A 12,832-nucleotide genomic window follows, 5' to 3' on the forward strand; every position below is an offset into this window, starting at 1 on the left:
TCCAGTGGCTAATTCAAATAGTTGAGCATACATTCTAAGCCTTCTAATTAAATTTCTGGGACAAGAGAATCTTTGGGGAGCAAGGCTGAAGACTGATAGAAAATATAATTTAATTATGGTTACTCAGCTCAGATTTTGCAATGTCTAGTAAGTCTAAGGAGATTTTTTTCCAGGTGTTTAGTATGGATGCTGTCAACGCACTAGTCACCACATCTGAAAAAATGCAATGCAAATATGACTATGCTTTTATGTTAGTATGTAACTTTTATTATGACCGTTCACAAAAACTGCTGTTACATCAGAGCAAACCCTTCCCTCATGCTCGATTTCGTTCTAAAACTTTTCCTTGTAGCAGCTTTTTAAGATGAAAATCCTCTGGTCATGTTATACCATTTTATGTCAATGCAGGAAAGAATAGTCTCGTTGATAGGAGTACCTGACTGAAAAAGAATTTTGCTTTCCAAACCTGTTCAGAGAGCAGGATATACGAATATCTACTCTTTTATCCTTCTTTCAAGGTCTTGCTTTGATATTTTTAGCTTTACTTCCAGTGTGAGCAAAATTCTTCAGAACTTAATGTAAGGTGGAAGGAAAAAAAATGATTACTGCAATCACAAATGACATCTGAACACAGAAGAAGCAGATACATAACCGGCCTATCTACAACGGACCCTCCTCCTACATGTCTCCAGAGAATCAGCAGTTCTACTCCATAGGATGTATAGGAACTTGGGAAAAAACAACACACAAATATCAGGTTTTAAATAGGAAACAGTGACTTCAACTAGATATAATGCACAGACTGTTCTGCCAAATTTTCTTACTCTTGCTTTTCCTCATGCTCTCTACTCTTACTCCCTAGTGATCACAAAGAAAGCCATATTTCTTCTTCGCTCCCTGAAGCTTTCTTTCAAACTTTTCATAGCTTCCCTTTTCCAGAAAGCACCTAAAACTGTACTATGACAGACCCCCGAGGCACAACCGTCGCTTCCTCCTATCCTCAGCTACCAACATCCACAAGTACAGTGGCAAAGATCTTATCTGCTCATGCAGCTCAGAAGCTCTCAAGCACACACAGATCTCGTAGGTAACAGCTCCTTAGAACAGCACATACTTTATTTAAATCGAGAAGCTTTTTCTTCCCCCCAAACTATACAATGACTTTCCTTTCAGGCTACAGATGAAACACACACATTCTGGAGCTGATATTTTTTGCTTCTCTGCACATACGTAAACTGGGTTTCTGCCAAATCCTAAAACAACTGAATGCCTCATAATGGCACCACATTGCAACAACCTACTTAGCCAATTTATGGTCAACTTAGATGCATACTGTAGGAATGGAAGACAGCCAATGTGTAGGTTCCTGGTCTTTTTCAGCATTATCTCATCCTTCATTTGAATCAGGCAGATCATTTGGAATGAGCTTTCAGATACTGTATCTGGAATCGGTTGAAAATAATTCTGCAGCTCCTTCTCACATGTCCTGCGTATACATTTTAATGCTACCCTGGAAATTACAATAATGCAGTAAAATCATTTGCAATGACAGAATATGCTAATTGCACCTAGAAAGCCCTGAAAGTGACAAAGTCCATCTGATAGAAACAAAGTTGCGTATTTTGGGGAATGCTGCTCTTTCTACAAGGGGGCACATTGGAAAAGCTGAAATTAAAACTCACATTAGGAGTGTTTAAGTTTACTTTATCATTGCAATTACAAAAGAAGGTCTGATGTTAAAAGGACAGTCACTAACTTTTCATGTGTTGACTTGCAGTTTTACAAATGCAAAACAGCAATATATAACATTACTGTCCTGTGTTACATACCTGCCTGTTACCCATGCAGCCTCAAGCCAAAAGCAGAAAGAAACCTGCCATCACAACAATCTTCATTCCACCCACTATGATTTTATTAAGCAATATGCAAAACACTGATGTTAAACTGAGTTTATCAGAATTTATTTCATAAGTGATGTTGAATTCTTTTTAAGACCGTAATTTGAGTCAGAGACTAAAGAAACAGTCTTACTGAAACCTCTCCCAAAGAGAAGTTTTAACTAAGCCCATCAGGCATGAATTTTTCCTTCCTAAGTATCAATAACCTTCAGGAAGAATATTTCTGAATTCAGATCATATACTGCAACCTTTTCTTAAAAAGAAAGCCCAGCATTCAGCTTTTTAAACAAAACTTAAGAAAGATACAAATGCAAAGCTTGTAATAAAATAACTGGAGAGAAGACTGGAAAAAGTTATTCAGTTTGACTAAAATTAAAGTTTTTATATCATCATTTGAAAATTCAGATTTGTTAACAAAGTACCTCTCTTGAAAGCACACACACAGAGGAGTGCAGATCCTTGTGACAAACATTTGCAGGTCTTTGAAAGGTTTGATACTGGTTATCACTACTCAGGCCACTTGATGAAATGTCTCCAGCTCTGGCCACCAGAAGGATTTTACATCCAATGCGCTGCTCCTGTTTGCTGGCCACCGTTCCTGCAGCTGAAAGGTTCTCCTCCCTTCGGCAACAGCCAGCAAAGCTGTTTACACGGAACTAGAGGAAGGAGTGAGACGCTTCCAACAACTCCAAAATGCCTCTCAAGATCCAAAACATCAAGCTGCTCTCCATGCCTTCCTGGCTAAACAAACACTCTGTAAGAGCTGGGGGCGGGGGAAGCAAGCCTGATACGCACTGCTGGAAAAAAAATAAATCCAGGAGTACATGAAAATTCTGCAGATAATACTGAATTTTACATTAAATATGAAACTGAATAATGAAGTCAGTATACCATATTCCTGGTGACACTTTTAAAATTTTTTTCAGCTTAAAACTTTCTGCACAACCTCCCCTTGAAGAAGAACTGAAGACTCGAGGAGGAGGGTGAAGAAAAGAGGACCATGCTGCACAGGGCTTTGTGAGCACGAGCAACAGCGATAGTGGATACTTTCTAGTTCAGTCACTAAAATAGAAAGGAAGGAAGTGCTTATTATTCCTCCACGATGCTTACTCCAGAACTTTATGGGAGGGGATTCCCTAGGGTTTAGGAATGCCTCTTGAGGAGAAAAGGCTGACAGTTCTCAACAAAACCCAAACTTCTCTGGGGATGGCTGCTGCTGACACTGCAAAGCTTCAGAGTAAGCCATTTTCTAAGCAGAGATCAAACTCTACTCTCTCAATGTTCCATGGTTTCTCTTCTTAACAAAATGGAGAAATGCTAGTCATACTTCAGATGATCTGATTCACATATAACAAGCAAACACATGAAAAACCCTACTGCTACAAATAAAGACCTCCAATTACTTATAACTCCATTCCCTCTTTTTTTTCTTTCCTTTTTTTCCAAGGGGTTCCAGAAGTGCAAGCTGCACCACATACAACAAACTCAATTCCACTGCTGCCTTCAAGTGACCAAAGCAAAACCAAACACTTCATTTATTAGTCTCAGTAATGTCCCACCAAGAAAAGCCTTTAGTAAAAACAAATCTAATTTAACCATTGTTAGAAAATATGACAAAACTAACAAGCCAACTAATAAAGTGGTGCAGGGAAGCCACCGATTAGTAACACAACCACCTACACAGTATTTTAAAATCAGAAGTTGAACTAAACATAATTGCATAATCCTTGGAAAGGTCACACTTTCCTACACTTTTTTTTTTTTTTTTAAGTCTCTGTTTTACTACAGGGTTAAGCACAACATACTGAAGTACTGCTAGCTTTACTTGTGTCCCCTCTTCACAGTTACTTAGGTCAACATAATGTCTTGTACTGGGAGCCTGAAAAGGAAAGGAATATGGTTCAAGCTGAACAGTTTCAACACACAGAATTTGAAACCTCACTCTTTTCAGCTAAGGAAGTATAGCACAGATCCCTGAATATCCCTGCTCCTCTCTGCAAGCATCCCTCTATCTCGAGTTCAAGTCAGTAAGCATGTTTGCTTGACTCATGACTTCCTGCTAGTTCTGAGTGTAACCATTAAAACCACTGCCCCCTCCCCCATTTAGCAAATTACTAAACCACCTTTTCTCATCCAGTCTTGACATGCTCCCATATCTCTTATTATTTTACTCTGTCACCTGATTTTGGCTTTTCTTCTTTTCTCCAGACAATTCTATTATTTTTCTTCCTCAGTTCCTCATTTCATCCACACTGCTATTCACTATGTAGTGGAACAATTCCACCTCTGTGAACAGGAATGCAAGTGGGTACAAAAGTATTAAGAAATGAAAGCAGCTATATTCAGAATATTAAAATTATTAGCTGCAAGGACTTATGTCATCAAGGAAAAAAAGCAGCCCCTGCTTTTTGTAACTTAGCCAAATTCAGAAAAATCTTACGAACTTTTTCAGAGTATTTAAGCAGCACTCCTCTTGTCTACTGGTAGCCTTCTTCACATAGTACAGTAACAGAATATAAAAATAGTATGATAATAAATGAATGACATTTTATCAAGCCTGGAAAATGAAACAGAAATAAGGCAAAACTGCAGCAACTTCCTTTCAATAAGTCAGAACCAAGAAGGATTACAATTCCTGGTCTACAAGGTAAATATTATCTATTTCTTTTTTTCCTCTTTTTTTAAATACACACGCACTTGCAGGTGAAAAGCAGCATGTATGCTTTCTGGAAGAACTGCGGAATTCTGCAGCATTATTTTAGCAAGAGAGCAGCATGAAAAATATTGATATGCTCCACATACTCCAATTATCATAGGCTGATAAAGAAACATAATGGACAATTTTCACCTCTTATTTCTCTCTTCAAAATACAACATTTTTCAGAGTCTTAAATTTCAGATTTTTCAATTTCTAGAACAACCATTTTACAGTTGACTTGACATTAAATTGGTTTTAACCCTATGAAAAGAACACCCAAGCCATACCCACTTGGAGAGACTATTATGTGTGAGCACGAGTCAGTGACATACACACACGAGTGAGGGAAAGGGAGTCATTTCCTTGCTGCATAAGCTATTATATAAAACCAGAAATCCCTTGTTAAGATGATGAGTTACAAGTTCAGGTGGAATTAGTGAAACAGAAACTGAGGTCTACAGACAGCCTTTGCAAAACATTGGGTTTGGCTGTTTGCCAGGCAGAATCTGGAGGTTTTTGTTCACTCAGGAGGCTTGAGGAGTTTTTACTCAGATGGTTCCCATGTACCATGTGATTTTACAACGATGTCAACAGAAAGTCACACTGCCTCTTTTTAAAGGGAAACAGCTAACCAGACTATAAAAAAAGGGAAAGAATCTACTTTACTCCATGGCTACAATGGAAAGGCAGAGAAGAAAGCGAGGAGGAAGGATAGGCTGTTCTCTTAAAACCCGTTTTGAAGGTGCAATCCTGTTCAAGCAGTGACACAGCTGCCTTCCCTCCGGAGCTCTGCAACAGCACGCCTCAGGCAGACATCACCCACTTGAAAAGCCAGGAAATACAGGAGGTGTGTGCATAATGCATCATCCCCTGGATGAAGAAGACTGCTCCCCACACTACTCCTCCAGGTTAGTGCCAGTGGAGTATCCTTCCCCAGAGTACTCTAAGAAACAATCCTTAGATTCCCTCTTGTCTAGCCCCTCATTTCTCTACTCTGCAAATCTGGGGTGCTAAAGCAAAGGCAGATTTGAATATACAGCAGTGGAACACTGATTTTTTTTTTTTTTTCTTCCCTGTTTCCAACATTAAAAAAGGTTCCCTTTGGACAGCTGGACAATTCCTCAAGCTGATAAAAAGATTTTTGACAAATTACTGAAGTACATTTATTATCCTTCCTCCAGAAGTTGCTCCCTTTTACCAGCTGTAGTTTAGGAAAGAGAGAAAAAGGGAGTGATCAGGAAAGGAATTAAATTATCACCAGTAAATTTCATTCACTGTGCCTTGCAGCCAATCCAGGGTTTAAAAAGGAGAGAAAGAGGCTTACCAAAGAGATGCAGAAGACATCCAGAGACTTAGCTGGGCACTTGATCTACTCAAAAGAAAACACTGGGAAAGGTGTCTGCTCACCAATGTTGCAATTTCTGATCGTGCCTTTGTTACTTCAGTATCTTTTACCGCAGTACTTTGGTTTATGTTCTGTCCCTGTCTGAAAGAGCCTGGAATTTTTTCTTTGGGAGGATATAAAGCACAGAAATCCAAAGAATACAGAATGCTTCTAGATCTTCTAATAAGCAAATAACTTGATACAGAAAGCTAATGAAAGAATGCTAAACCCTTGATAGGAAAACTCTTTACCAGGATTCTGCATTTCCTTAGGCATTCTCAGGAGCCAGACGCAGGAAGATTTATTCACCACTAAAATAAATGGTTAGCAGGGCACATCTAGAGAGTGACAGGTGTTCTGCTTTTGCCTAACAGACAGCCTTTCATTGTTTTAAGGGGATTTTTCTGCTTAGATCTTTTCTGTGTACCTGCTACAACCAGACTGCCTGACATCAGATGCCAATGGTACTCAAAGCTAACAAAACAAGCTTGGTACAGTCCATCCATCCACCCGGGAGCGGACAGGCTCTTGCATTAGCCTCCCCCAGACATGAGCAAACTCTCATTTTTCAACAGCAGGTGCGATCCATTTATTCTAACTCCACATGTGTACGATATAGACACACACATTTAATGATATCACCCAGAAACCTTTTACAGAGAGAAAAAGGCATTTAGGGGATGTGGCGCACCTCAGCTATTACAGGCTCCACCTTAGGATGAGATGAGCTACACACTACAAACGACTACCTCCCTTGAATGCAAAGGATGATGACTAAGTCATAAAAGATGACAAATGTTCGGGGAGATAAATGCCAACTGGCAAGTCTGCAAGGCAGTTCTTGTCTCTATCAGTGGCACGCTGAGGTCGAGCCCCACTACTCAGTCTTATTCCTAGAGGAGTTGCTGCAGAACCAGAAAAAGAACTGGGAGAAGCTGGGAGAGGCCCTTGGTTCCCAGAAAAGGGAAAGTCACAGGATCGTGACATTTTTTACCTAGATCCCTACATTTCTGTTGCTAGCGACTATCCCCATCTCCCCAGAGGTTACAAAGTAAACAGCTAGTTAGAGTATATGCACTTTAGCCGGTATTAGATTCTATTTGGTGGAGGGAGGGTTACCTCAGCCTAATTTTAAGAAAATCAAAAATTGCTTCAGAACACAGAACTATCAGCTATTATCTTTGCCTACATGTTGTAACACCCAAAAACAGTGAACCTGGCACAGCGTATTACTAATGTTATTCTGACAAGACTCCTTCCTTAAAAGAACACAAGAATAGTACAGCGTAACAAAGCTGGGTATGAAGAAGAGAGATTAGAAATACCTAGCAATCTAATGCAGGGACAGAAGTTAAAGTCTGGAGATAAGTCTCAAATGTCCCACTCTCCAAAAGGTAGCCTTTCCACTCCTCTGGGAATAACAACAGCAAAAAATGCTCAAATGGAGAAGTAAGTTAAACATAAGACAGATGTTCAAAAGGATGTGGAGAATGATACAATCTGTGGAATGTCCAAATGGGCCAAGGGCAAGGCAGCTGCTACAAGCAAAAGAGGACAGATTTTTCACAGGAACATCAGCTAATTTTCAAGTTGGGTGGATAACTGCAGTATAAGAAAAACACTAAATCTTACCTACCTGCCTTACAGGTACCTAAAGTTGTCTACCTCCAAACAGCTTACACTGATTCATCTCCATCATCTAGTGCATGATACTAGAAAGGAGGACAAAAACTTCATAACATAAAGAGGTATACTAATTGTTGAGATTCGACACATTGTTTATGTAGAATTATGAGTTATTTGGAGATTCTTCATGTTGAAACACTGCAGTAAGGGACGTCTTCTAGTACAGGATCCCACCCTTTACTATTTCAGTAGGTTGAAGGATTTCATGGGATTTGAAGAAACACATTTTCACCTACTTAAATACCCAAGTTCTAGATGTAAATTACTGATTACTCATACTTAAAATGTGATTATCCTCTTAATAGCAAGACAGTCTCCACATACAAGACTCAACTGATTTTGAGTATTCTGAACTAGGCTGTTAGAGTGCTAAAAAGTTCTTTTACCAAAATACTCAAATTTTTATGCCAACAAAAACTGCTCTTCAATCCTACATCCCTTGCTTTTCAGCAAACAAAATGCTTAACTGCCCACTCCCACCCCACAGCTGACATCTAGCATCCCTGCACTGACAGCACAGTGTCTTTTAGCTTTTAGACTCTCTTCTACATAATGACACACACACTAAAATATCAAGACGAGAAGCTATAAAATCCCAGTGTTTGCAAAATATGTCAGCATATTCCTACAATGCTTAGAAAAAATATCATCATCCACCTCTTATGTTTTACAAATCTACCACCAAGTTAGACTCAAGAATCTCAGAAAATACCAAAAGCTAGAGGGTCTCAGGTTAGATCAGTGGTGCAGAGGAAAATGCTATTATTTCCGAAAACAGCATTGATCAAGCACTCAATGTTCTTTCTTGTCAGCACCAAATCACTAGAATACAAGGCATTAAGAGATCCTGCTGAAAGAGATCTTTAAGCCTGAAGGAACATAAATCAAAAGGTCCAGAGAACACTTGCTCCTAGTTTCCATCCCAGTTTTTGAAAAGAGAAAATCCTCTAAAGCAGTATCATATGGCAGCTCATAAAATACAATCAAGTGATAATCTTTAACACTACTAGAGAAGAGCCTTCAGCTTAATTTTATCTTGATATAAAATTTCATCTTCATATAAAATTACCTAGAAACATTTTCCTTACAATACCTTTTGGCTAAGATGTATCCTTCAGATACATGAGTTCCTCTTAGAGTATTGTGAGTGATCATGCAGCCACATCATCTAACTTTGGGGGCCCACATAACATCTTTTCAAAAGAGTACATTCTTCCTCAGTGACCTGTTGGGCATAGCTTCTCTCAACTCACCTGGTAAGTATGAAAAAGAAATTAGGTGATGCAATCCAAACAGATTTGTGTGATGTACATACTGCAACTCGCTCAGAAAAGAGCCATGCTGTCACTGGGAGGTGACATATCAATATGTAGTTGTAACGACTACCTCTGATTGAGTACTGGCAATGCCTCATCAAATTTTTTGTTAGAGTTGTTATGACCTCAGACTCCTGTTTAGTAGCTTCGGAGCCACAGCCTTCAAAATATACAGAGTTAGGGTTTTTTGCAGCTTATTTAGGAATAAATGGAGATTACGGAAAAAGCTAGCAAACTTCACTGAATAGACTGTGAAGATATTTACAAAAATTAAGAGAGCTACATATCGGAATGTATTGATGGACTGTCAACATTTTTAATAGCATGAATATAAACAAGTACTACCAACCAGGAGAAAATATAAAATGCCATACATACCAAGAATGGCACTAAAAAAAAAATTATACTCAACTGTTCACTATTAGCCATCAAATTCTAAAAGCCTTTTGGAAAGTGACAAGAATGGCATGTTCCATCACCGGCTGGTATTTCGGTATGTGCACACAATCTGGAAGCACAGAGAAATACTTGCATCTTTCGTCAATGTTGAGGAGAACAAAAGCAACAGAGAGCTGAACAAAAATTTAAACTCCTCTAGTGTTCTGACAAAGGTAAAATGACAGCAGGAGCTAGTAGAAAAGCCTTCTAATCCCAAATCAGAATCCTGTAAGATCTGACTAGGGTTCCCTATTCCTTTTGGGTTTTTTTAATGCCAGTTTTATAAAGGTAAGTGTTTGCAAATACATGACAGTTCATATTTGAAGGTCACAGTTCTGTCTGAGGTTCCCTACTGGCTTAGGAATGACAGAAGTACACATCCTGGATTTCAAACTGTTTGTCAGCTGAAGCTGAGGGCAGGAAGCAGCTTGTTTAAAATAGGTAATAAGAAACAAATATCCCATATTAGCAGTTATGAACCAGAAAAAGACATATGCAGTGGTAAAAAGAAGTCAAGCCTTGGAGAAGACATACTCCTTTCAAACAACTAAAGCTCTACGTGAGTTTGCACATTTCATCCTCACCAATTAAGATCTTCAAATTAAGTTATTAGGAGCTGACAGATAACTCATTTCATTATCTCTTCTCCTCCAACTACAGCAGTGTCCATAGAACACTTCCCTTCTCTGTCCAGCAAGTGGAGGCTCTGAATGAGTCCTGACTGCTATAAAAGGCAAAAAAATCTCTTACTGTTATGCACCTCATAGCTAACCTCAGAATATCTTTTCTCCTCTGATACAGGGATTCATGCAACAAAAAAAGACTGTCATTAACTGCTATTCAAGCTACCTTTCTTTTTTGAGGGGTGGGGGGGTGGGGATATGGGTGTCAACACCTAAAGCTGTCTTGCTTTCAGACTCCCTGGGCTTCCTCAGCAATACAGGGTTTAAACACAAACGAAAGTAGTTCTTTATCCAATTATAAGAGTTAGTGGAAATGTCTAATTCCAGTAAACATTTAGGTAGCAGCCTGCCTAGCACCCCCACTAAAGCTGACTGATCTTTGATAACACCAGAGGAACAAGACAGTACAGAGAAGCTATAATTCAATTACCCTATTTACAGTAACGTAAATCACAGTATACACAGGGGATCTTCAACATTCAACCAGCAGCAACACTACAACAGCTTAATCTAGCACAAGGCAGGCAGTGACTCAGTTAGCTAGGCAGAAGACAGGGTACAGTCTGCTGGTGTTTGATTTCAGGGATATTGTGAGATGGGAATTATTTGTTTGAGAACAACTAGAGTAATTATTGAGGGGGAGGAGGAGTGAGGAAGGCCTCAACATTTAGAGTATTTCAGACTCTGATAAAGATGCTAAAACCACACAAAATTCCTATTATTGAAAACAACCAGAACAATATCTGAGTATTCAAGATGTCAACCTGAATATGCTCCAATAAAAAAGACGTATCTCGCAGCTCTCTGGGTAATAAAAACCACCACAGCATATGCTTTAATTCCTAGATCTCCTAGATCTGCTTCATGCAAAATACCCACAGCACACACAAAAATCTGCCATTGCACAAATAAACACATGCTGCAGCAAATTTAAAAAAATAGAAACACGAAGCTGCCACAGCCAATGCCGCAAACAGCATGTGGCACTTGCTTTATGCACAACACCAGAATTTACTGCAATTAAGACATACGTTCTAAAATTATAAACATGTGACCAGACAAAGCTGACTGGTTTTAACAAACTGCTAATTAAATCGGAATCCTCTTATTCTCTCTTTTTAGCTGAATGAAGCAGCGACTGCTACAGCATAGTAGCTCATGCAAAATAGATACTGAACAACAGGCTTCTCTGTTAGGTCACCGTTAAGAAGGGGAACCTCCGCTGTGAGCTTGGCTGTCGTACGCAGAACAGCAGAGTGCACACCAGAGATCACAGCTGGGTTGCTCTGTGCCAGACATGATTTTTACAGACCTACCGTCTCTTTTTTCTTCTAGACATGAAAGCCTCCCCTTGCAAGCTTTAGGGCTGAATTGAAATCGAGGGTGCTAAATAATTCATCCCACTGAGGGGGTGGAGGAAGGAGACCGAGAAATCCCAAACAATGCAGACAGAAGGAAACAAAAATCCCTCACCCTTTCGTCCCCCCTGCCAAACTTCTCTCGACTCCTCCGTTCCCCATTGCTCTCAGGATTCTCCTCTGTGCAGCAAAGCAGATCTGTTACAGCCTCTAACCGAAGGCGAACCCAACTAACGAAAGAAGTATTTCCCAACCACGACGGCTAATGTCATCAGAGCCCATCTCCTGCCTGCCTGCGCTGCCTGCTCGGCGCTGCGGGCGAACCCTGCGGGCGCCCGGAGCCCGCCCAGCCCCCGGCAGCCCGGCCCCGGGGCAGGGATTCCCCGCGGCGGCCGCGGGTAAGGACCGGCTGCTCGGGGAAGGGTTTTAAGCCCCGCGTCACCGCCGAACGGGAAGGGGCAGAGGCACGCCACACCGAGAAACGCCCCACGGTTCAGGGCACCCGGCAGCTATTTGTGCTTCTGACGGCAGAGAGAAAGCAAACTTACTACAGCACCGCATCTGGCCCCGCCGGAGCGCCAGGGAGGGCCCCGCGCCGCCCCCCACCACCCCGCCCGGCTCCCCCCGCGGCATCCCCCCCGCAGCCCAGCAACACCGCCGCGGTTCCTCCGCCGGCCCGGCCCCCCCGCGGGGCGGTGAGGTGACAAAGGTGGGGGGAAGTTTCCCCCGAGCTTCCCTGCCCGCCCCGCGCGGGGCGGCCGCCCCCCCGCACTCACCATCCCCGGGGCGGCGGGAAGGCTCCGCCGGACTTCCCCGGCGGCCCGCGGAGACGGCGCGCGCCCGCCCGCGCCCCCGCGCCGCCCCCGCGCCCCCACCTGACCGCGCGGGCCGGGCCGGGCCCCGCCGGCTCCGGCTGCGCCCCCGCCCCGCCCCGCCCCGGCTCGGCTCGGCTCACACTTCCTCTCGCACCGGAGTTCGCCCGACCTCTGGAAACCGCGTACCTTAGATTTCCTGCCGCCGCGGCGATTTTTTTTTTTTTTTTTTTTTTTTTTTCCTCCCTCTTTCTTTGCAACCGGGGGCGGGGGGCGGCGTGCAGGGCCGGAGCTGTTTGCTCGCTCTCCTGCCGGAGGACGCTCGTGTTTGACATCGGATGTGGGTCCCGATTACTGCCGAGCCTGGCTCGCAGCCATCCCACTTAGGGCGAGTGAGTAAACAGCTGCTCCCGTCGGTTTGCAAGCATTAATAAGAAACAGTTATCTGCTCCCACCTGTCCGCCAAACCTTCCCAAAATATGCCCTGACCCAGTTTAACCCCACGGGTGCCGCCTCAGTGCCCTTCACCTCGCCGTCACCGAAGGCCCCACTCGTGACC

At 42.2% G+C, this 12,832-nt stretch overlaps 1 protein-coding gene across 4 annotated transcripts in view; it reads right to left on the reverse strand.

Annotated features, from left to right (window-relative positions):
• CABIN1 (calcineurin binding protein 1) overlaps window positions 1–12,832 on the reverse strand; it is a 119,935-nt gene that overhangs the window by 34,351 nt on the left and 72,752 nt on the right. The window lies entirely within an intron of this gene.

The sequence above is a fragment of the Strix uralensis genome, chromosome 17 (assembly GCF_047716275.1).
Source record: "Strix uralensis isolate ZFMK-TIS-50842 chromosome 17, bStrUra1, whole genome shotgun sequence".
Classification (NCBI taxonomy): domain Eukaryota; kingdom Metazoa; phylum Chordata; class Aves; order Strigiformes; family Strigidae; genus Strix; species Strix uralensis.